Genomic DNA, 12033 nt, shown 5'->3' with positions numbered 1-12033 from the left:
GAAGGAAGTGTTTAATGGGACTTTTTGGAGGGAGAAGGGTGAGTGGGGTTGGGGGGAATGAGTAACATTTAACTCAACATTCCTGTTTTCGTTCTTCAATGAAACAAATAATTGTTCTATTAAATAATAAAAAAAAAAAAAAATTCTTTTGAAATGTCTTGAAATAACTTCCCATGGAAACTTTCCGGAAAATTACGAGAAACTTTCCGCCCCTTTGCAACCCTAATCTTGATACAGGTACATTTCAAATGTAATCATTTACCAATGGCCTTTCAGGATTTCCATGGTTCTTTTTTTAAGTGAATCTTTTCCCTGGCGGCCAATTCTTTTTGAAGAGTAAAAGCAGTGCATACATTTAGCTGCACGGTCTTTAACTTAGCATCTGCGGCAGAACAAATAGAGAACGGTGTATGAAAGCATTAAAGCAGACTAGGATCAGTGGTAACTTGCATGGAACAGATCAAACCCTGGATATTTTTAACAAGATTACCTGGAGATGAGGGAAGGCATACTGTTTCAGGTATGATTATCAAAAATATTCATGAAAGCAGCATACTTTAATAAGACCGTTGGGTGGTGACTAACATTGAGCTATGGTATAATCAGTAGGAGGGGTTACTCAGAGTGACATGTAGCCTGGGGACATGGACATGAGGAAGGTCCCGAGGGAGAGAAGTGGATGCAGTGCAAGACGATGTTTGATAACTGACTAATCATGCTGCCGTAGGACTAGACCCAATGGAACAGCTTGCTAAATAATCTATCGATTATGATGTATATATTTCCAGCTGGATATTTTAATTGCTGACGGTTAATGATCTCAAAAACCTTCGTAGCATCATCTGCAATCAGATGGCAGCATTACGGTCATTAGTTATTCAGTTCACCATTGGTGAGCAAACCCAAGGTTAAATCCCAGATGTGCCACGTGAATGCTCACTTGATAATGTGTACACAAATTAACTATTTATTCCCATCAGGGGAAAGCAATCTTATTTGTATGTGTACCCTTTGAAAGACGAAATTACACTTTATTTCTCTTACCAATCATACGTTAAATGCATTAGCTATAAAGAGGCATGTGTCTTAAACACTTTTTGCTGATACAGCCTTCCTTGGTGTGATATAAATCTTAAGATCAATATTGCTATATAACAGTCTCAACTGCATCAGTTATCTGACTCAACAGTCCTTTGAAATCCCTATTGGTATTTGCCATTTGTGCCTGCTGTTTTTTAACAAGCTTGAAATTTCCATAATTTGTGCAGTAAACAATGCCCTCCTCAAATGTGTAAATAGTGCACTGAATGAAGAATCAGGTGCAACAGGTTTAACATGATGCACAATGTGCTCAATGACACTGGAAGAAAGAAAAATCTAAGAAAGCAATAACAGTTCAGGAAGATACATTGTTTAAGTAAAATCTGAGCAGCTAATCCAAGTCTGTTAGTTTAATGCTCCACTTTGATAAAGAAAAATCCCTATAAATTATTATTTACATATTTTATAATATCATTTATGTGTGCAAATGATCCACTTAATACCTCAAAAGTAAGCATGCCAAGTGCCTGCATGTCACTTTGTCAAAATTAATCTTCAAACCTAATTGGGAACATGCCTTAACCTGTACAGAAGTGGACAGGAAAACGTATACAGTACATCATTAAGACTATTATGATATGTGCTTGTTTTTGTATGTATCACAACGCATATGTAAAAGGTGGTGCTTGTGGCAACTGCACTGAATAAATGGAAAGACATTAAAGGACATTCAAAGGACAATAAAATAATTTTAAAAAACGGCAGAAAAACAAAGTGTTGTGTCAGATTGCACAACCACTGTTCATGATTCTTGGCTGCCTCAGGGTAAAACCTGTCTCCTCAGAGGTGTGATGTGTATCATTGCTGCAGTTTTATTACTGCATTTATTATTTCAGGTCTTTTGGGTTATGGGCAGAATATTGAAGAGATCTGGGACACACACTGAGGCCTTCATGATATTTTATAATGCTTATAGCATACAGCAAACAGGGATTTAAATGTATGTAGCATGTAAACTGTGGCTTGATTGTTTTGTTAAGTTATGCTCGTGGCATCTGTTGGTTAATTTAAATGTAAACTTGAACTTAAAATTATCATTTTAATAGATAGGTGGCTTGGGTATTGTTTGAATAGTAAATTGGGCCTGTACAGATCCTGTCATTTCTTCACTGCTGCATGTCGAAAGCCTTCATTCTCACCCAGCCACGTTAATCTACTGCTAACCCTAACCTATTTATTGTTGCCTTAATTATATGTGATGTGTCTCACATCTGATCCTACAAAACGTTTCATCTTGAAGCCGCGCAATCACAGAGGCGTGTGCTGCCGAGCTGCCAGTGTTGGCTGACATGTTTGTCTTTGTTCATTCCCTCATTTGAAAGAAGCCTCATCTTGTCTGGCTTCCTTCCACCCTTTTAATTTGAAGGCGGCCTGACTCTTCATTGACTGTTGAGATATGACAATGTCCACACATTCACATACACACAAACTGATGCAGATGGCTGATTGTTTGATTTAACAGCAGTCCTCACATTTATAAATTAAAATAAATTGCAGAGCTCTGTTTTCTGTGCATTCTTTTGGTGTGTGTGTGTGTGTGTGTGTGTGTGTGTGTGTGTGTGTGTGTGTGTGTGTGTGTGNAGTTGGATGTTGATGAGGCCCAGGAAGAGCCCGTTTACTGAAAGGGTTTACCAAAAATGCAGAGGATCGCTTGAAGGAAGATTTGTATGTTTAATGGGAGTCCCATTAAACATACAAATCTTCCTTCAAGCGATCCTCTGCATTTTTGGTAAACCCTTTCAGTAAACGGGCTCTTCCTGGGCCTCATCAACATCCAACTCTGAGTCTTCCTCTTCAGTGTCACTGTCCAGCCTTGTTGAGGATGGCTCAGTGTCAGGCTCAAAGAGCCTTAGGTTTGCCCGAATGCCAACCAGTTTTTCCACTCTCACATTTGTGAGCCTGTTGCGAACCTTCGTGTGGTCTCAATAGCCATGCAGTAAGCAGTGTGCTATGGCATGGATATTTAAGTGTACTTGAATGGCATCTGTTTGTTTTAGTCAAGATTATGCTAAAATATACTTTCCCCAACTATATTTAAGTTCCCTATGAAGAGCCAACCTTCAATTTGGAAAATTCCCAGTTTATTCCCATAAATTCCCGTTTATTCCCGTGGAAAGTTTCCATCTTTGAAAATTCCCGGAATTTTGCAACCCTAATTAAGATTATAGATGAATACATTTTAAATGAGCAGCTGAACAAGGGGCCGAGACCAAGGACAAAGTACTACCGTTTCCGAAAAATGGCGCTGATTGCTGGAAAAAAGAGAACCCAGCACCGCACAAGAATCACCTTATAAAGAACATTGATGCTGGGCACAATGGGACATTACTTAAAGGCTGAAAGAGAGAAAAATCCCTCTAAGCTGAGGGAGAAAAATACCTTGTAAAGCAGCAGGAAGTGGAGAGAGGAGATGACAACTGTTAGAGAGAGCTATAAAAAGTTGAGACATGTCTGTCAATAGTGGGTGGCATTGGTGAATGACAGGCAGTAAGTTGATTTGGAAATGTCAAAAAGAGTGATGTTAAGAGGGGAATAAGGTTCTGAAAACATGATAAAGATATTCTTTCTTACCGGAGACTGCTCTCAATTCCTCATCAGCCTCAACTGTGCCTCCATTGGGTCAGCTGAGCCTGCACTTGCCAAGCCTTCAAACCCCATGCTGTCTTCCGTCAGGCAAGACAGCACATTGTTTTAGTTCATTAAAGGGGACATATGAGCAAGGCCTTGATGGGCTAGCCTGTCTGCTATCTAGTGTAATGTATCTAAATGTGTCTGTCCTTGTAAAGGCAAGTAGAGCTGAAACAAAAGAGGCTGCCTCTCTTTGGCCCAGTGCATTTTATTGATTGTGCAATGTAAGCTGAAGTGTGTGTGTGTGTGTGTGTGTGTGTGTGTGTGTGTGTGTGTGTGTGTGTGTGTGTGTGTGTGTGTCAGGGATGTATTCATCCTGCCCTTTTGTGTTCAAATGACAGCTCCACAGTTATGGTCTTTGGTCGCTGATACAATATGGGTCCAAGGAAATAATTCAACATCAGTTTTGGTTGTTCTATTTTGTATCCAACCATTATATACTTCTCAACTTCTAAGTGTAGACATGTGCACATCAAAAATGATAACAAACATCAATTGGTGTGCATTGCAATATATACCTTATACTCAGCAATTCATTATTAAAAAAACAAGGAGAAAATAAATAGCAGAATCTGAAGCGACGTGTCCCCAGGGAGGTTTAGAATATGCACAAGTTAGGTGTTGTGTTTACTCATATGCTAATTTATCCCGGTGCTTAAGCCCACACGTGAAAACGATTTTCTGCATTTGCTATTAAATAATGAGCTCCAGCTATACATCAGTTTTGTGCTTTTTTTTCACCAGTTGCACTATATTTCATTACTGGATTTTATTTTTAGATTTCTGTGCTACTGAAACAACTGTTTTCTGTTGGTTTAGATTGTATATATTTTTGCATCTTATTGTTGGTGCTTTCAAATATTTTGAGCACTGATTTTTTACCCAATTTCTTTGTATGTTTTAATATTTTAAAAGCTCAATGTTCTGAAAACAAGGTTGCTATAACTGATTCTTTTTTGGGAATCTCTGTAGAAGAAAGCTTTCCCCAAACGGCTCTAAAAGTTTCAATATAGTTTTGAAATATGTAACTGACAAGAAAATAATATTAAAAGACGTTTTTCTTTATTTTGTCTTATTCAACCCTCTACAGTAATAGACCTCATTAGGGACCAACATTAAATACGGAGCAAGAATTCTCAAGTTTTCCCTTTACACAGTTTGATGTACCTTTGTTACCTACTTGCTTCTGACACTATTGATAAAGTAAGTGACTGAGTCATTATAAACTATTTCAGAAGAATACTGCTAAAAGACATAGGTAACGTCAGGTGCTATCACACTCAATGGCAGACTCTCTGATATGTACAGTATATGTCTGAGGACTGTCAGCACTTCTACCCCCATGAGTCAGTTAATATGACAGGAGAACAAAAAGCAGTTTCTTAGCAGCTGGTAAGGATAAAGGTTGGGAAGGTGCTGAAGATTCAGTCTTTACTAGAAAATCACTTCCATGTTCTTGATAGAAGACTTACTCTAGGGGCCACCAGTAACTGCACAGTATGCAAACATTCAGTCTATTTTGAAGGCATCATTTAGTGACACTCACATACTGTAGGTGAGAAATGTGCTTTACATGCATGACGTTAATGCTGCCAACTGCCAGTGACTTACATACAGTATGAGCATGCTCTTTATTCAGAGTGGTAAAACACTATGGCAACATAAAAACAGGAAGTCACTGAAACCAGCTGATCACCAAGAAATTCTTAAAGGTTGAACTTATGGCTGAACATTTAAAGTGATCTTTGACAAAGATCTCAAACAGAAAGCATAAAAACTTCCCAAAACTCTCAAATAAATGTGAGAGCCTCTCATCACACACCTCAGCAATTATAATGCACTGACACCAGCTCAAAAGGGTAAAGGGCAAACATACATCATTAGTATCATTGTATTTAGTTATTCCACAGACGGAAAGGCCCACGGTGGGTTCTGTCTGTACCCAAGGCCGGATTAGTACCTCCAGGGGCCCCTGGGCACTGAGTGCTCATGCCCCCCCCCCAACCAGTGGCGGACTGGGGGGAAAAAGTGGCCCGGGGTTTAATTGACAGGCCCACTTAATGCGTGGCATATTGTATTTTTTTTCAAATCTGAGCGGCCCTCCGGCCCACGCAGAGCCCCGGCCCACCGGGAAAACTCCCTTTATTCCCAATGGCCAGTCCACAAAATGTGACAGGAGTGAGGGTGGGGCTGTGATTCGGCTATACACCACCGCCGCGTAGTAATAAAGTTGAGCGCATGCATAGTGAGATCTACAGTACAGAGACGGTTTATAAAATATATTAATTTGAGCCTATAGAAAAGCTGTGTTATTTATGGGCTTCTTAAGATGTAATAAACTATGAATGTTTCATATCCATGTAACGGGAAGAAACTCAGCTAACTGATCTTTGAATTTTTTTTAAAACCACAACGCTAACACTGAGCCTCTAAATTAGCCTTGAGCGAAAAAATTCGAATGGCGGTTGCACAGAAAACACGGTATAACATCCTTATTACTTATCGTAACTACACATCCAACCCATCGATTAGCATCGTGAGAAGACACAGAATCGCTAGGTATATTTATCATCACTCAATGATATGAACTCGCAAACTTATTGACAAAAACAGACATCAAAACACGTGGCGCTAGGTAGCAAAAATGGGAATGTCTTGCCTCTGTTGTTGTCTGATCAAAAGTTGTGTTCAATGGCATTAAAACGATAAAAAAACGCTGCTGAAGGTTAATCCATAGGTTAATCCAATGTGATTTCTGATAATCCATAAGCAATAAACCTACTTTTCCGTTTTCAGATTTCAGAGGGTGAGACAGGTTTCAATTTTGGGAAACTGCATGCACGAAGCCCCCACTTTTTTTTGGTAACGATGGTGTGTGGAAATTCCCCTTCGATTCTATTGGCTCTAACGGTTAAAAAAATATGTCAATCATAAAAATCGACCTATGGGTTCCACCCAAATCACCCTAGAGGTGGAATTTCGTTTGCTAAACCTCTCTAAAAAAGGTCAAATATCACTTGTTTTGCATCAACCTTGATACAGGGTACTTATTATATGTTGTAATTTGGATTCCTAAAGCTGTTAGTCTACTAACCCATCATCCAAGGATAGTTTTCACTATAAGTAAAAAAATAATTTTTGGACGGACACTATAATTTGCAGTTTTTTTAAGATGTTCAATCTGAATTTTCTTTCAAATAAAAAACATCTATATTGATTCTGACTTTTCCACATCCAACTCACAGGTTTATCATTACTTTGAGAAAAAAGATTATTAATGTTCCCGTTTTAGAAGTGTAGTTATGGTAATTTGTTCTGGAAATGTAATTTTCGAGCCTGAGACCTGAAAAACAGGCTTGGGGCCTAACAGGTTAAAACAATGTATGATGAGTGAGGTTGTGCAAAGAGGGCCCTCAGTAAAAGATTAAAAAAATATATATATACTTTTTTCTTTTCTTTTTTTTATCTTGTCAATGCCAGTAGCAGCAGCAGTCCTGTTGGTTCTTTCTTTATCATACGAGGTAAAGTTGTTTGACTCACAATGCCTGCCAAGCAAGACAGAAGCTGGGCAGCAGCTTTAGCAGCAGCAGTCCGAGCATTGCTCTGGTTTGCTTTGTTATGAGTTTTGGGATAAAAATGGGCTTTGACACTGACTGCATGTTACATAAAATGAAACAATCCATAATGTTCTGTCCACAGAGTATATAGAATACAGATCATTTTATTTTTCAAAATATGGTCCAGACTTTCATTGATGTACTGCTGCAGAAAACACAAACCATTTCAAGCTCTCCCTCTGTCTTTGTCTAATGGTTTGAGAATACATTAGATAAGGATTCAAGTAAACATGAGTGATACTGAACACCAAAGACATACACATTGTATTGGCAAACATTGTGAATAATATAGAAAAGCATAATATTTGGCTATTTGTGCTGGGGACTATCATGTAGCCTGCGTATAACTGTTTGCAGAATTCTAAATAAATACAATTTTCCAGTTTTTCAGGATTTTGTGTTAAGTGTTGCAGGATGTGCGAGCATCAAGTGGCAGTAAACCAATTCATGGTTTGTTATCTTATTTTTAAGCAGTAGTGGCAAATGTGCACTCTTGAGGATCCAGACAGAGGCAAGAGGCAACAGGAGTTTTTTTTATGAACATCAAACCCAGAAATCTAGGCTGATTTCTTGTTTACCCACCTGGAATGTGATGTTTATTACTGAAAGTTATCAAAGGAAAGAGAGAGGCATGCATTTGGGATTATCCAATTTGGTAAACCCAGCTTTCTTCCAATACAGCCCACTGCTGTTTAGGAGACAGTTTACACAGTATATTCAGCAACTCCTGTGGGTGGAGAAGAGACCATATGCAGCACCAGAGGCTTATCCTCCAAAACACATTCAGGCTAAAAGTAAACTGCATGGCCAAGCAAAGAGAAACTATAAATATTAACGGTCAGTCTGAAGATTTTGTTGAAAATGAAAGTCTTTAAGATCTTCTCACAGTGAGCAAGTAATATGTTTCTTCGTGTCGGTTTTAATAAAAAAAGTCAACCCTAATGAGCCATAAAAGGTATCCATTCACCACAAGGCCAAATCTATGCAGATGTACTGTAGTTGGAATGCAATCACCTCACATCAAATTGAAACAAGTCAATAACATTGGATGTGGTCAAAGCATTCACAACTCTTCACTCCTTGGCTACAATAGAAATGCAAGCCACTTCAAGATATTGAAGCTATGGCTTTAAAACAAATGAGTAAAACAAATATTTAAAAGTATTCATCTAAATATCCGGGGGGCACAGCCTCACCATCAATGTATGTAAATTACAATCAGTGTACCTGCATGCTTCAGTTGCAAAGTGTTAATACGGTTTACCATTTCCAGCCAGCTGATTTGTCATTGGTGGTTTTTCAATAAGCCGGTTTTCACACTGGGATATTGATGCCTGTGGCATGCCGCCATCTTATTATTGCACTCCAATGTGGAGTTGACACCACAGGACACACCACACTCATACACTTAATCACAAATAAACAAAAATGCCAGTCAGAAAACCAACCTGTTAAAGCAGGTCTGTGTGGATACATTGACATGTAATCACATGTAAGAACATGCACACACACGCACTCTCCCAGAACACTGGCCCGTTTTGCAAACAAAGATTAGTATGTTACTCAGCAGGCTTTGGGATTAACTCAAGCTTGATGGCACTGTTTCAAGTTGAGTACCTGTGGAAACCTACGATGTTCAGAGGATTATTCAAAATGTGTCTATAACTTTCTTGATAACGGAGTCAACATTCCTACGAGATCTGGACATAGAAATATCAACTACTGTAGTAACACTAAAGTGATGTGGATAGATCAGAAAGAACAAAAGCATTCTCATTGCTTCCAACAGCGAATGACATGAAAACAGCACTGCAACAGTGTTATTTGAGCTCGTAGTGCATCAAGGGAACTAAAACTGACTGTGTGCTTAACAATGGTTTGGGATATACTGAGATGATTTAGGCTGCAAATAAAGTCAGGCCCCTTATGTTTTTGTATTACAAAATGTCTGCACTCCGCAGATAGCTGCCTTAAAAAAAAATACTAATGTAGAATTCAAGATATTTTAATGACGCCTTTCTTTTTTTATCTGTAATTTCCATTTGAGCTTCAGTTTGATACATTCTGGATTTAACTGCATGACCTCATATTCTTTATTTTTAACTGTGTTTATTTTCCAACAGAACAGCACACAAATCAGTAAATTATTTGTTTCTGATACTTATTGTACCACAAACTATTCTCGTACTAATTTATAGCCAATTAGTTATATTTTTACCATCTCTATTGCATCTTGTTTTGCTCCAGTGGTATTATTACAGGTGATTTTCTGTAACAAATGTCCCCCGTTTGTTCTTCTGATATGAAGTAAAGACCAGAGGAAAATGTTTGAGTAGCTGAGAAGGCCATAGGTCACCATATTAATAGTGAGATCAGAGGAATATGTATGGAAGAACCTAAATGCACATTTGCTGATTAGATATATATTCATCCTTCGGTGATCGCCTTTGCAATACCCCTAATTAACCACAAGTTGAGGAGAAAGCTTAAAACATGCTTCAACTGTAACTGCCATTCATTTTATAAATAGAAAGAATTCAACCTGTGTGCCAAGATGGAAAATATTTGGTGACTATCTAAAAGATTCACCAAATAAAATCCAACTTAAGAAAGAGTAAAGATTGATAAAGAAAATTAGAGAAAACCACAAATGTGCTCCCAATAAATATAAAACTCCCAAAGCAATTTATATATATGTTTCTCCCATTGTTTCCCTTCAAACTGTGGGTTTTCTCCGGAAGTTTTTCCTTGTACGATGTGAGGGTCTAAGGATAGAGGGTGTCGTTTTTCTCATACTGATATTCTGAACAATCTGTGTTGTTGTATTAGCTGTAAAGTGTCTCTACTGTAGGCTATTTTTATTATATGTAAAGCACTTTGGCTCGACCAAAAATCGTTTATAAATGTGCTATATAAATAAAACTTGATTTGATTTGATATTAAACTAAAAAGTGATGCTAGAAAACTGTATAAAAATAGACACCATAGTGAATTCAGAAGAGACTATTCCAAACCATACAACAGCAGATTGGAACCCACAAAAGTAAACAGCTCAGTTTAAATCACTCAACAACCAAACTGAGTCAGATTAAAGCAAAGTACAAAAGATTAGGCTCAAATACAGCAAAAAAAAAACACATGAAATTACACGCAATTGAATGATTAAAACACCTGCTATTTCATAGGTGAAATCATGAGTGTGACAGGAACTGTAATCCCCATGAGTGGTACTGACGAGTTGTTGTGTGTGTGTGTGTTTTTTGTATGTGTTTCCAGTCATTTATGTTTATATCTAATTGCAGGAATGTTAAAGTGTGCATACTGTAAATATGGGTGTTTAGCTCTAAATACATTTCAACCTGTGCATCTGACTTTATGTATCTTTTAGTGATTTCATTCTAAGGACCCATTTGAAGCTGTGTGGCTGCTGCTCGGTCACCTGCTCCTGTCCTCTTACATGGTTATTCAGTCCATGCTGGCACTCAGGTCAGGACCTTTCCCTTTGCCTCCCCCATAGCAGCCAACTACGGGTCAGCACTAATGAGTGACAGGTCGGTCGGAAAAAGGTTGCGAGGTCAAGCCAAGGTCCTGGTGACCTCCCACTAACACACACCATCGCCAATACAGCACTGCTTGCCAATGGGAAGGCCAAACATTATATGTTGTGGCAAATACAAAAAGAAAAAAAGAGTGGAACAGTAAAAAGGAAAATGCCAAAAAAAAAGCTTGAAAGAGAGAGAGCGAGAAGAAGACATTTGATGGATCTGTTTCTCCGCCATGTGTGTATGATTTTCTTTTACATATTTTACTGAGTTTAAAGTTTGTATGACGTATATGATAAATGGTGTGTGTATGTGTACGTCTGTCTGTCTGTCTGTCTGTCTGTCTGTCTGTCTGTCTGTCTGTCTGTCTGTCTGTCTGTTGTGTGCTGTGTGTGTGTGTGTGTGTGTGAGTCATGAACAGGGCGTGTCATTTTGTGAGCTTAAACTTTGTGTTTCTCTGCGAACAAAAACGCACACATCATTCATGTTACATAATCAGAAGCCACACTGGTGTGCCCATCTTCCTCCCAGCATTAACTCTATTGCTCTTTTAATTCATGCTAACATCTCATCAACTCCTAAACATTTTCCTGAGCTCAGCATAATGAGGAACCCATTTATTCAGCACACACACACGCATGTACTGTACCTATATACAAGAGGCTGTCAATCTGTTTCCAGTATGCTATATAGCAGTTATAACCATGCAGTGATTTAAACATTACCTCAAACTATAGTGTTTTAAAAATTCTAGACGAGACTGAAAATCAAATCAAAGCAAATTGACTCACTATGATTGAGTTTTCTAATGTCCTCAGTCTCTCTCTCTCCGTCTATCTCTATATACAGTTGCAAGAAAAAGTATGTGAACCCTTTGGAACTACCTGGATTTCTGCATAAATTGGTCATAAAATGTGTTCTGATCTTCATCTAAGTCACAACAATAGACAAACACAGTCTGCTTAAGCTAAAACCACTGAAACAACTATATGTTTTTATGTTTTTATTGAACACACCATGTAATCATTCATAGTGCAGGGTGGAAAAAGTATGTGAACCCTTGGATTTAATAACTGGTTGACCCTCCTTTGGCAGCAATAACCTCAACCAAACGTTTCCTATAGTTGCATATCAGACCTGCACAA

This window comes from Notothenia coriiceps, unplaced genomic scaffold, assembly GCF_000735185.1.
Source record: "Notothenia coriiceps isolate Sejong01 unplaced genomic scaffold, NC01 NC01_scaffold00003314, whole genome shotgun sequence".
NCBI lineage: Eukaryota > Metazoa > Chordata > Actinopteri > Perciformes > Nototheniidae > Notothenia > Notothenia coriiceps.
Note: the sequence above shows the minus strand (reverse complement) of the source record.